The 14,065-nt window shown below is 44.2% G+C and overlaps 1 long non-coding RNA gene across 3 annotated transcripts in view; it reads left to right on the top strand.

The window, feature by feature from the left end:
* LOC144237102 (uncharacterized) overlaps positions 1–14,065 on the top strand; it is a 414,282-nt gene that overhangs the window by 316,510 nt on the left and 83,707 nt on the right. For all 3 annotated transcript variants that reach the window (XR_013336756.1, XR_013336755.1, XR_013336754.1), the window contains exon 5: positions 3,325–3,423. This is a non-coding gene — a long non-coding RNA (uncharacterized LOC144237102). The remainder of the gene's footprint in view (positions 1–3,324; positions 3,424–14,065) is intronic.

Here is a 14,065-nt window from a genome sequence, read left to right as displayed (position 1 = left end):
TATGTAGTACTGGGGACTCAAATAAGAAAGGCTGCTTCTTCTTAAGCAGTGCACAAACCTGTACTGGAAGAGCATATGATACCATGTGATCTTATAAGAGACGTTTGCATCAAGCTCATCATTAGAGCTATTTCTTGTTTTCAGGAGGAGGGTATGGGGGAGTTGGGAGGGGCTCCACAGAGGGAGTGAAGAGAGGGAGTGAAGAGAGCTCTCAGTAGGTGGGTGCTGATGGGAGTGCGTGCATACCTGTGTGTTTGTATGTGTGTGTGTGTTCAGAGACAAGGGGCAAAGGAGGGAAGGGCATTCCATGAGAGGGAGCAGTGAGTGCAAACACATGTTGGATCTGCTGCCCTGTTCAGCGTGGCCAGATGGGGTGAGAGCTCTGGCCTGGCAGACACACTGGGAAGTTGGCTGATGCCAGAACACAGAGGTATCTCATGGCCTCTAAGGAGTTAAACTTTCTCCTGGAGCTCCTTTTAAATCCTTCTAAACAGGGGAGTGACATTATCAGATTTTAGAAAGATAATTCTGGTGGCAGTGTGCGGCACAGATGGGAGGGGGGAGAATTGGAAACGGGGGGAACCCTTTTCTGCAGAGACTGTGATAATCCAGGCAACGGATGATGAGCGCCTGAGTGAGGGCAGGTGCATCGGAATGAGGATGAAGTGGATTAGAGAGGGGTTTAAAAAAGAGAGTCAACCTGGTGACTGATGGGGATTCTGGGGAAGGGAGTGAAGGGGGAGGGGCCAGAAAGCACCTGAGGTGTGTGGTTTGGGTGGCAGGGGCGGATGATGGGGTCATTAATCAGGGACTAGGATGAGGAGGAGGTTGGAGTGAGAGAAGAGGGGACAGCATCAGGAATTCTGCTTTGGGTCTTTTGAGTCCGGAATTCTGGGAAGAGGTGTCCAGTTGGCAGTTGAAAATGGGTTTAAAGTTCAGGAGAGGAGATGTGTGTTTTCTCATGACACAAATACTTATTGAGTGTCTGTTATATGTAGGGTGGTCTTCTAGTGTCTGGAGATACAGCAGTGACTGTGACGGATAAGTGTCTCTACTTTCATTCCCAAGGAGGGAAAACAAATAAGAAACTAGTGGACAGATGCAAACTAAGACAGGATAACATGACAAAGACTGCCTGGGGGGAGTACATCAGATGGGGTTCAGGGCAGGCATTTAAGAGGTTAGTATTTGTACCAAGATCTGAATAATGAAGAAGGTCCAGCCATGTGAAGACCCTGGAGGAAAAGCCATCCAGGCAGAGGGAACAGCATATGCAAAGGCTTTGAGGTGAGAACGAACATGGCATGTTCAGGGAAGAGAAAGAAGGCCAGGCTGTTTGGAATGTAGTGGGTAAGGGAATGGAAGGTAAGGCATAAGACTGGAGAGGTGGTCAGGGTTGGATCGCGCCACAGAATGAATGTCAATCAGATGAGACTAATCTGCATGGTAACGAATCCCCCTCAAGTCTCAATAGTATATAACAGAGAAGTTTACTTATTGCTCACACTACATGTCCATTGTGGGTTGGCTGCAAATTTTCTTTGTTTCAGGACCCAGGTAGACGGGACAGCTCCTACCTGGGACACTATCGGTTTCCTAGTAGAGGGAAAAAAGAAGGATTATCTGAGGGCCTTACAGCTTCTGCATGGAAGTGGATGTGCCACTTGTCTTGGCCCAAGCAAGTTACATAGTCAAAAGTGATGTCATCAGGGGTGGGGATGCATAATCCTTCCACAGAGAGGAGCAGCAGGTGTTGAGATCAACAGTGCAGCCTTCCACATAGGCTATGGTAAGGAGATTAGATTTTATTTTAAGGACTATAGAAAGCCATTAGGTTTTTTGTTGTTGTTTTGTTGTTGTTGTTGTAGTTTACTTAAGCAGACAGTATTGTTATGGGTTGCCAAGGTAGGCTAAAAGGTAGATCAAGAATGGAAATAGGAGTTACGAGAAGCAGGGCGATCTGGGAAAGTATGTGCCAGATACGAGCACGTGGCAAGGGAGCCCCTTTAGGGTAGAGCCCTGGAAAGACTATCAGGACAGGGCCCTGTGACTTGGCCTGTTAGGCTCTCGTGCGTATCAGGCACTCGTGGGTGGTCTTTGGACAAGGCCCCCTGGAGTAGCAGTAGTCTGCCCATGATCACAGAATTGCTGTCTGAGTCTCCTAGAGAAAGGTGTGGGTGGTGAAAACGGGAAAAGGAAAATGGCACCTAAATGCTAGTGAGAGTGGACCCTGAACCATAATAGAGGCTTTTGTAAATCAGACTGGAGGAATCCCACAATGATGGCTTTTGTTCTCTCCTCCCCACACCACATGCCACAGGAAAAGATTCAATCCTTGGTCATGAATCTTTTTTCTATATGGAAAGGAGAGAGAAGGCAGAAGGCAGGATGGGTGGTGTGCTCAAGGATGGTGGGCTCCCAGGGCATTATGCCCCTTCTGCCACCAAGCTGGAGACAAAAGAGAAAGAAAAAAAAAAAAAGCAAGACTGACAAAGAGCTCCTAGTGCAGTGTAGACCAGGAGCAGAGCCCCAGCCCACCTGTAGGACGGAGCCGCTCCATCCACAGGTAGTCCAGTCCAAACTACTAAAGTGGTGAGTTTGGATCAGCCTTCCTCTTCTGCGGGGCAGGCTGAGGAGGGGGTGAACGGGGAGCTTCCCTTCCCTCACATGCTGTCTCTTGCCACCTAATCCATCCACTCCAGGAGAGAGAACGGAGAAAGCCAGGCAGAGCAAGAGAACTTTGACATTTTAAGTTCTCCTGCCAAAGCTCCCCCTGCTGGTGGCTCCATTGCAGTTACTCAGCGTGTGTTTGAAACATGCCAGAGGGTCGCAGAAGTGGGGGTGGAGGTGGGGGACACATGGCCAAAATATCCAGGATAACTGACTTTGCTGCCTGGGAGTTTTCTTTGAACATCAAATCTTCACTTCTCTTTTTATAAGAGAATATCACAGCTCTTCAAATAAAATTATAAATGTCTCATGGGCAGAGCCCATAATTTGGACTTGTTTGGACCTTCACCCTTCCCCATAAGTCCAGCAGAGGCCAGTCAAAAACAAGTTAAAAACTTCTATGAATGAACAAGTGAGTGACTGAATGATTTCCCTGAAGGCTTACCCAGAAACAACACCTGTGATCCGGCTCTCCCACTCGCCACGGTGTCGGTGATGAACTTCGTGCCCATATTAGAATGCAGATGGAGAGAAGGAAATTTATTATGCTGTCAGAGAGAGAAAGCAATAATCTAGGCCTTCTGATTCTCTTCCTGCTGGCCGGGCCCTGTGGCCAATGGTTAGAGAATGACAACGTGTCTCTGCTTCTTCTAGGTCTCAAGGAACTTCCACAGGCTCAGGCCGTTACCCGTGGAACTGGCCAGGGAGAGCCTACCTGTCAAATTGGCTGGAACGTGGCAATATAAACTCCTGGTGAGTCCTTCTGTGACACCCTAGGGCTTTGGTGACAGAGGTAATTAATCAAGACACCAACGTCAAAATTAAAGTGAGGAAGAAAAGTCAATTAGCGATTGAATAGCTATGAGGAGACGGATTTTAATGAGGTTCCCTCTAGTTTGCACTGTTTCTTGCCCCTTCTCGTTAGGCGTGGTCATGCTTCCTTTTTCTGAGGACTGTGGGGGTCAGGAAGAGGGAGGGACGAGGGGTGTCTCTCTATACTCCGGGGTGGATGGGGTGAAAGTTCTCTGTTGTCTACGATATGCCAGGGCCCCATACAGATACAGAATTATTTTCGGCAGGGTGTTCGTTTCCATTTGCAGTTTACCTCTTCAGGTCCCCTTCAGAAGGCTTGGCCGGGCTCCCGAGAGGAGACCTGAGCTGAGAGGGGGAGACACAGGCAGGCCAGGAAGGCTGGAGCCTCCAGGGAGGCATCACCTGCCACCAATCCACCCTCCACAGCCTCCTTCAACTCTGTTTGCTTCTACAGGGAGACAGGGAGATTATGATGTTTCACAGGCGTTCCAAACTCTTGTCATGATTAATAAAGGTCTGGCAGGAACCAGAACTGGGATGGCTTCACAGGCTCGGGTGTTGGGGACTCAGGGAGGGAAGATAGGTGTAGCTGTTTCTCCAGCTGCCTCAGTGACACCAGGAGCCCTGAGACCAGCAGAGACCAGACTGAGGGTCTCTGCTTCCTGCACTTACTCAACAGATTTACTGATCTGGGACGTGTGGACAGTGTGACTGGTAGTGCAAGGTCAAGGGACAGGAAGTGGAGCATGAATAGCTAGATGAAATGCCGTGGGGGAAGCTTCTGGCCTGGGGGACTGCTGCATTTCCCTGACCTTGACTTGGGCCAGGATTGGGCCCAGAGCTTTAGGAGGGCTTGAGCCTGAAACTGGGATCTAAATTTATCATTTCTTTTTATCACAAATAACACCTGTTCACTGTAGGGACAGCAGACAAGGAAAACGAAGTTTGACATTATCTTACCACCCAGAGACTAACCGTTGCTCGTCTTTTCAGATGTTTTCCAAGTAAATGTATTTAATGTTTTACATTAATCAACATAACGTTTAGCTGTATATCATCATTCCATCTGGTAGGCATAAGTATTTAGGTCTTTGGAAAGGCCTATCCCGTTTGTTATTTTCACAAATCAAAATCCAGTCACATTTACTTTCTAAAAATTAAAAACTATCAGGTAAGACTGAGGTCCTTTTATATAGAGGAAAAATTATGAAAGTGTAATCATGGGTTTCTTGTGCAATAAAAAGAATTTAAACAAAGAAAATGGTAGAAAGACATAAACGATAAGAGAATAACTGGAGAAAAATAACTTGTTCTTAGATAGAAAAATTCAATATTACAAAAATATCAAGAAAAAAGGAAAGCTGGGGCACCTGGGTGGCTCAGTCAGTTAACTGTCCGACTTTGGCTCAGGTCATGATCTCATAGTCCTTGGGTTTGAGCCCCGCGTTGGGCTCTGGGCTGACAGCTCAGAGCCTGGAGCCTGCTTCAGATTCTGTGTCTCTCTCTCTCTCTGCCCCTCCCTCGCTCGCTCTCTGTCTCTGTCTCTCAAAATAAAATAAAGGCACTAAAAAAAAAGGAAAGCTAAAAAATTGAAAACATATTATTATTATTTTTTTTTTTTTTTGAGAGAGTGCATGAGGGATAGAGGGAAAGAGAATCTTAAGCAGGCTCCACACCTAGTTTGGAGCCCGACGTGGGGTTCAGTCGCATGACTGTGAGATCATGATGAGCTGAAATCAAGAGTCGAATGTTTAACCAACTGAGCCACCCAGTCACCCCATGCAAACATTTTATTTTTTTACTCAGAGTTTTTAATGTTTATTTTTAAGTGAGAGAGAGAGCAAGCACAGGAGGAACAGAGAGAGAGGGAGACAGAGAATCCAAAGCAGGCTCCCCGATGTCAGTGCAGAGTCTGATGTGGGGCTTGAACCCACAAACCGTGAGATCATGACCTATGCCAAAGTCAGATGCTCAACCAGCTGAGCCACCCAAGCGGCCCATCCATGCAGACATTTTAGAGGAAAGAAAATATCAAGATGCAGATAACCAAGCTGAAAAGAGAAAATACTTCTACAGGCCCAGCATACAGGCCCAATGATAATGACTTATCATTATAGTTTTTTTCTTTCTAGTGCTTTTCTCATGTATGTTTTTTTTTTAATTTTTTTTTTTTTTAATTTATTTCTAGGAGAGAGAGAGAGAGAGAGACAGTGTGAGCAAGGGAGGGTCAGAGAGAGAGGGAGTCACAGACTGAAACAGGCTCCAGGCTCTGAGCTGGCTGTCAGCACAGAGCCCAATGCGGGGCTCGAACCCACGAACGGCGAGATCATGACCTAAGCGAAAGTCGGACGCTTAGCCGACTAAGCCACCCAGGTGCCCCTCGTGTATGTTTTTTCAAGGATGTGAAGGCTTACAGCATAAACATGTCTTTAGCTTGTTTTGTAATCATGATAATATGATTTTCATGGCTAAAATATATTGCATCAAGCATATTTATTGCACATTGTTTAATTATTATCTAGCATTGGATTTTGAAGCACTTCAGAGTACCCTATTACAAAAATACAATGGTTAACATTTTTGTGCATGTCACTTTTTATTATTTTGAATTTTCTGAGGAGTGTATTTGCCTAAATGAAATTGTTAAAACATTTGGACTTTCAGGGCACCTGGTGGCTCAGTCAGTTAAGCATCTGGCTTTGGCTCAGGTTATGACCTCATAGTTCGTGAGTTCAAGCCCCCTGTCCAGCTCTGTGCTGACAGCTCAGAGCCTGGAGCCCACTTTGGATTCTGTATCTCCCTCTCTCTCTGACCCTCCCCCACTTGTTCTCTGGGCCTCTCTCTTTCTCTCAAAATAAACATTAAAAATTTAAAATGTTTGGACTTTTAATATTTTAAATATTAAAATAAAATTTAATATTTAAAGTTTGGACTTCATTAATATTCCAAAATTTGCTTTCCAAAATGATTGTCCACTTTACAGGAGTATAGGTTTCATTACTCCCTCAGCAGCCTAAGATAGTATTAAAATTTTTTTTTATTGAGGTGTAAGTTGTATGAGATGTCCATATTTTAAGATATCAGTTTGATGAGTTTTGACAATTATATATTTTTAAAACCACCTCCCCCCACAATTATAGAATATTTTCATTGCTTAAGAAAATTTTTTTGCCTATGCTGGACTTCACAAAAACAAAAATGATAACAAAGAATTATATATGCTCTAAACTGTATTAATCCATTGTTACAATTTTTTTGTTTTAAGTAGAATTAGTGGTCTTTTAAAGAATTAATGACATGCCCATTTGGTTCCTTTTTTTATAGTCATCATCTCTCTCCAAATTCCCCATTTGTTCACATGTACTTACTCTGTTTATTTCACTGTCACTATCTAGACAGTTCTAACATCTGAGCCATCTCTGGGTCTTTTTCTATTTACGCTTCCTCCTTGGGCCCTATCACATTGGCTTGTATCTTATGGTCTTCTTAATTCCTTATTTATGTTTGGCACTGTGTGTAAGAAATCACTAGAGACTGAGGTAAAGAGTATTTACCCACCGGAAAGGTTGTGTGCCTTCCATTAGTCTGCTAATGTGAGGGGCGGAGACAAATGAAGCTGCTATCTGAGCAGGACATGGATTGGTTGCAGCTTTAGTCTGATTCAGTTCACCACTGGCTAACAAAGTTTTGAGGATGGTACCAAGGCTCTCTTCATGAGGGCTTGGGCTCTGAGCAACAGTGAGACTCAAGAGATCTTTTTGTGCTTCCCAGTTCTGTTGCTGGCTCTCTGAAGCACGGGAGGCTTTCTGTCTTTCTGCTTTGCAGCCAGCTGTGGCCGTGAGCATTAGGTCTTTCTCCCAGGTTTCTGCAACTTGAGAGACCTCTCTTCATCCTCTGCCCTGCTCCAGGTCTTAGGGAGGCCACTGTGCTGCACTTGGTGGAGACCCTGACTCCCTTGAAGGGGTTTCTCAGCCGTCCATCTTACTCCCAGTCTTTAGGAAGTCATTGGGGAAGATCTTGCGTGCCTCCAGGGAATACTCTCAGTTCTATCTTGCCCTTTGCCTTTGGTCTATTACCTATGTACTTGATGAATACCTCTATGAAAGCTTTGGCATGCGGGTGGGTGTACACTTGCTCTATGACCAGGGCTGTTGGAAGGCTAATATGTCACACGAGCTCACACATACCCGTTACATGTTACAAGTTGGGCTGATATTTTTTTTACCTGAGTTTATGGCAGATAGCTCTCCTACCTGTCACTTTGTAGATAGAAGCAGCTGTGTGTCTCTTCTATCTTAGGAAGAGCTTGCCATTTCTGGAATCTGGTTTATTTGGGTTTCTTTGCATCCTGAGCACTCTAGTGATTTTTAAAACCATGATTTTGAGGCTTGCTTGGCTGGTTCTCAGTGCTAGGGCAGGTTCAAGAGTCATTTGTGGCTTTCAACATCCTAGCCAGAAACAGAAGTCCCAGAGGGATTATTTTTCAGTTCATGCTAACTTCAGAGAGGGAAATGGGAACTCCGCACTTTAATTTATCTTTTTTTATTCTCTGGGAGCTGAACATCTCAAACCCTTGTTTCCTCATCACATCACTTCTTTTGTGAGTGCCTTTTGCTCTATCTTTTAGTGTCTTAATTTGTTTCTGACCCGTATACAGAGGTCTTAAATACTAAATACGGTGCCTCTGTTACATTTGTTGCAGTATTTTTTTTGTCTGCCATTTGCTTTTATGGGTTACATTTTATTTTGTGGTCAAACTTATAGATCTTCCTCTTTTTTTCTTTTTTCCTCCTTGTGTTGCTTTGGAGCCTATAAAGTTATCTTTCCTTTAGACATTTGGAAAATATTCAATTCTATTTTTCTGAGATTCTGATGTTTAAAAAAACCCACATTTGACTCTTCCACTCAATTGGAATTTATTTTAGTGCATAATATAAAGCGAGATTCTGAAATTATGTTTCTCCAAATTGCTAGTTAATTGTCTCAACACCATTTATTGGGTAATCCTCTCTTTCCCTCATTGAGCTGTAATGAATCTTACATCTTTGTACATAATTGGGTCCATTTTGGTGCCATCTGTTCTGTTACAGTGATCTCTCAGTCTGGGTCTGGGCAAATCTAGATGAATTTTTGAATCTGCAAAGCTAAGGAACTAGCTTCCTCAGGGGCTGGGAGAGCCATTTCTCTCTGAAAGCATCTGATGACAGTTATATGACTTATATTTATTTATTTATTTATTTAATTGCCTAATTATTATTATTTTTTAAAATGTTTATTCTTGAGAGAGAGAGAGCAAGCATGAGTGGGGGAGGGGGAGAGAGAGAGAGAGAGAGAGAGAGAGAGGGAGATACAGAATCCAAAGCAGGCTCTAAGCCATCAGGACAGAGCCCGATGCGGGGCTTGAACCCACAAACCGGGGGATCATGACCTGAGCTGAAGTCAGTGTTTAACCAACTGAGCCACCCAGGCACCCCAACCTAATTATTAAATCCTCAAGATTGAAAGCTCTTTGGGGTGCCGGGGTGGCTCAGTTGGTTAAGCATCTGACTTCGACTTAGGTCATGATCTCACGGTTTGTGGGTTCGAGCCCTGTGTCGGGCTTTATGCTGACAGCATGGAGCCTGCTTGGGATTCTCTGTCTCCTTCTCTTTCTACCTCTTTTCTGCTCATGCTCTCTCTCTCTGTCTCAAAAATGAATGGATGTTAAAACATTTTTTTAATAAAAACAATAAAAAAAAATAAAAATTCTGCTTGAATTCAGGTGGGAGCCTTCTTCCTATTACTGTAGTCTCCCTCCAGCCATGAAATAGTCTCTTTCATCTCACAGTAATATTTCCTACTCGAGAAGTCACGTCTGTCCATTCACCACTGTATTCCCAGTCTCTATAAACAATTCCAGTAACAGAGTAGTTTATTAATAATGGCTCAAGTTGTTTTTTATTATAAGAATAATACATAATCCTTGAAAGAAAAAATCAAATGTTTCAGAATGATGTAAAATAAAGTATAAAACCCCTCTTTTCCTCAAGTTCTAGCTTTTGCCACCATTTATATTTCTTTTATATCATTCAGGACGTTTCCTATTTTTCCTATTTTTATTTTTTAAAATTTACTTATTTTGAGCAAGAGAGAGAGAGCGCATGTGCACAGGAAGGACAGAGAGAGAGAAAGAGAGAGAGAATCCCAAGCAGGCTCTGCACTGTTAGCACAGAGCCCCACACAGGGTTTGAACTCACGAACTCTGAGATCATGACCTGAGTGGAAATCAGGAGTTGAACACTCAACCAACTGACCCAACCAGGTGTCCAAGACATTTTCTATCCTTATGTGAAAAAATATATGTATACATCATAAATGAGACTAATCATAATTAATATTCTTTAGTTTTCTGTATTCATTCAGTCAGCATGTCAGTACATCCTGGGTATCGTTTTACATATGAGTATTTGTAGAGCTACCCCATTCTGCCTATGAGCATACACTTTTCCCTTGTATGGTACATTAAGGAAATGCTATCATTTGTTATTTTGTTCTAGGTTTTTGATATTACAAATAGCACCGCTATAAATACCCTGTGTATCTATTTTTACATACCTGTACAAGTATATATACAAGGATAAATTCTTAAAGTGGAAATATCCAAGAATTTAATAAAATGTTGGTAGATTATCAAATTGCTCTTCAGCTTTACACTAGCACCAAAGATGAATGAAAACAATAAAAAAATATTGTGGTTATTATTGGACTTTGCCTATATTATACATGAAAAATTGAATCTAGATACTGATACAGTTTACATTTCTTTGTGTGAGATTGAACATCTTTTCACATGGTTATTGGCCTTCTAAAACACACACTTTTAGTTAAAAGTTTTTTGACTTTCTTTTTTTGTTTTCTTTTGTTTTTGAGAGACAGAGACAGAGCATGAGCATGAGAGGGGCAGAGAGAGAGGGAGATACAGAATCAGAAGCACACTCTGAGCTGTGAGCACAGAGCCAGACACGGGGCTTGAACCCACGAACAGTGAGATCATGACCTGAGCCGAAGTCGGACACTTAACTGACTGAGTTACCCAGGTGCTCCTGGCCTTTTTTTTTCTTCTTAATTGGGTTGTTCTTTCCTTATTGATTTTAAAGAATTCTTTTTATAACAGATAAATTAGCTTTCCTGTCATATATAATGTAAATAATTTACCCTTTTGTCTTTGACATTGTAAATGTTATTTTTGCCATAGAAAATATCCATTTTTTTATATAGTCAAAACTGTTCATCTTTTCTTCCATAGCTTCTGTGTTACTTTCAATTCTATGTACAGGCATATCATAGTTTACTTAAAGCCAGCATTTATGAAGATTTAAGTTGCTTTCCATTTTTAAATTATTTTAAACAATATTTGCAGAAACACATTTATACTCACTATTGACTATTTCCTGTGAGTAAGTTCCTAAACATTGATTACATGCTGCCAAATCAAGGTCACTGATTTTCACACTCTTCTGGGTCCACTGATTTATCCTCTCAGTAGGAATGCCTCTGTTTGCTCAGAAAAGTTAGATGCTGGAGAGGAGAAGGGATGAGGAGCAGGCAGATGCAGTGGGCAGGAGAGAAGAGCATTTTAAGAAAATGGAAGGGACGATATCACAGGTGCACATTCCAGTTAGCGTTGTTATCTCTTAGCTTCCGCTCCTTCTGGCAGTTTGCTGGAGGCGTTGATCTGCTGCTCTTGTGGCTTTGGGGTGAGAATGAGGACTAGTAAGAACCTTGTCTCGTAGCTGGGTTTGTACACAGTGATGGTGACTTTTGTATCAGCAAGCAAGGAGGGACCCTTTTCTCTGCACTTATCTGCTACATGTGAGTTCACGGTCAGTACAGTTTATATATCTTCTTTATGGTTTCCTACAACTTTTTAAAACTAGATTGGAGCAAGGGGCAAATCCTGTCTATTTGTGGATAATGAATATGGAATAAATTGGATTTCTCTCTTTTAAATATAAATGAAAGGGGAGTTCACAAATCCCAACCGTTTCCACTAATTCCACCAAAGGTAAATTGCACACTGTCTTGCATACTTCTCGAAAAGCATGAAGCTAGAATTTCTCTATTTTCTTTCCTTTAAAAAAATTTTTTAAATCATTTTTTGAGAGACAGAGAAAGACAGAGCATGAGAAAAGGAGGGGCAGAGAGAGAGGGAGACACAGAATCTGAAGCAGGCTCCAGGCTGCGAGCTGTCAGCACAGAGCCCGGCACAGGGCTCGAACCCACCAACTGCGAGATCATGAGCTGAGCCGACGTCGGACACTTAGCCTACTGAGTCACCCAGGTGCCCCCAGAAATTTCCCTATTTTCAGAATTGAAACTGGCTTAGGCACTTCAGTGAAAATGGCAAGGTGGCTGATTAGTCTGATGGTTTCTTTTTATGGACTCCAGAGGATTGTATAATCTAACACGTAGAAATTTGGTTTAACTGATCAATCTTCTACAGTAATTTCAAGGTTCACACTTCTATTTATGCCTCTGCCATCTGCCCCACGGGACTGGAAGCTTCCTGAGAGCAGGCTTGCCTTGTGAGTGAGCATGGTGCGCTGCCCAGACAGGTGCTGAGAACTTTTCATGTCACTGAGGGGAGCTGCACGTGGTTTCCTCGGGAATTCTTACTGGTACCGGTTCCTCAACGTGGGGAGTTCTGATCTGAACTGATAGTGCAGAGTCCTCTCCCCCAAACAAGAACGTACATTTCACAGGCACCGTCTGCAGGGTGATGCAGCGGAGGCCGTGGACTGTGTGTGTAAAACCATTTGCTGTTTGCATGAAGGCGGGAGGAATTGACTCCTCGGCGTAGTTCCTGTGACCCTTTGGGCAAGAGTCCCTTGAACAGCTTATCATGTGGTTTTTTTCTTGATTCCCCTAAAGTTCCTGGCAGGTTCTGAGTCCCATGCAGGAGCCGCAGGTGCATTTTCCTTCTCAACAGACACATGCCAGTCTTGCTTTTTGGAGCTTGTGTGAGGTGTGAATGGACTCTTGCCAAGAGAGCAGGACAGGAAGTTGACGTCAGGCTGGGACTGGGGAGAAGGAGGTATTGATGATGAAACGGGGCTCTGGGGTCAGCCTGGAAGTGGAAGTACTCCCTGTCGGGCACAGACCACTGGGCGACCGCTGGTGGGGGTGGACAGTCTTACAAACATAGGACTCGGTGAGTGCCAGGTTCTCTGCCCATCCTGACCTCTTTACTGTGCTCTGTGCCCTCCTTACTGGTGGTCAGAACTTCTAGCTGAAGAATTGTCCTCTAAAATTCCCTGATGCTCCTAAGCAGCAAGGCACGGTGTGGGGTGGAAGAGCGGCACACTGCGGTTCAGGACTTCTCCCTTCTGGGCTCTGTCCTCAGAATTGCACCAGACTTCCCATATGATGTAGCTGAGCCCCTGGGCAAGGCTGGCCTCAGCTTCCCTGAGAGGAGCAGGTGGGAAGGCGGAGATCCATGGTGAACCAACGTTTGTTGAAGGGTCAGAAATGGCAAATTAAAAATAAGCACTGGGGGCAGGGAGGGGGTGGGGGGGGGTAGGAAGCCAGAAAGCACAAAATTAAAGTTGGCACATGAGAGAAAGAGATTAAACAGGAAAAGAGAAATCACCGGCAGCTTTGGATTTACCCAGGCCGAGTTTCTCCGGTGGGCAAGGAAAGCTTAAGTAATCCAAATTAATTTCTAGTTAAAGGCAGAGCTCAGAGAGCAGGCAAACAGGTGACCACAGCTGGCACCAAATTTCACTGGGAGATAAACTACAAATGCTAAAAATCAGCCGGGTGTGCTGAGACTCAGACTGCAAACAGCCGGCCCGAGGCACAAGGCGGAGGCTAGAATGTTCCAGCCTTTCATTCTGTACTTTGTGCTAGGCACTGCGCTTCCATCGTGTGTGTGAAACACGGTCACTGCCTTCGAGTGGCTCATGGTCTAAGGAGAGAGATGCCTAAGGAGAGCGTTGTAGGACCACAGGATAAGTGATTCTATGACAGTGTCCACAGAGGGTGAAGAAGAAAGCAGGGAAGTGAAGAGGGAGTGGGGAATAAGGAAAGGCTTTCTGTAGGACCAGACACCTCATTGGAGCCCCAGGACCAACAGGCTATAAGAGTCCCCATCTTAAAAAGCATTAAAAAAAAGGGGGGGGGGGGCGCCTGGGTGGCTTAGTCGGTTAAGCGTCCGACTTTCGCTCAGGTCATGATCTCGCGGTTCGTGGGTTCGAGCCCCGCGTCGGGCCCTGTGCTGACTGCCAGCTCAGAGCCTGGAGCCTGTTTCAGTCTGTGACTCCCTCTCTCTCTGACCCTCCCCTGCTTACGCTGTCTCTCTCTCTCTCTCTCCTAGAAATAAATAAAAAACATTAAAAAAAAAAAAGAGTCCCCATCATGCTGATGAGGAGGTGGGGAAGGGACCCTGGAGGCAGCTGAAATAGCAGGTGTGGGGACACGGACTCATGGGGAGCCCGGGCATCCCTGCGTAGTGCAGTAAGGCTGCGGCATGGGGCGTACCATGGCCAGATATGATTTAGGCTTTTACTCAGGCAGCATGGTGGGGCTAGATCTGGGGTGAGAA

This window comes from Crocuta crocuta, unplaced genomic scaffold (genome assembly GCF_008692635.1).
Source record: "Crocuta crocuta isolate KB4526 unplaced genomic scaffold, BGI_CrCroc_1.0 scaffold266, whole genome shotgun sequence".
In the NCBI taxonomy this organism is placed as follows: domain Eukaryota; kingdom Metazoa; phylum Chordata; class Mammalia; order Carnivora; family Hyaenidae; genus Crocuta; species Crocuta crocuta.
This window is presented reverse-complemented; position numbering and strand designations above follow the sequence as displayed.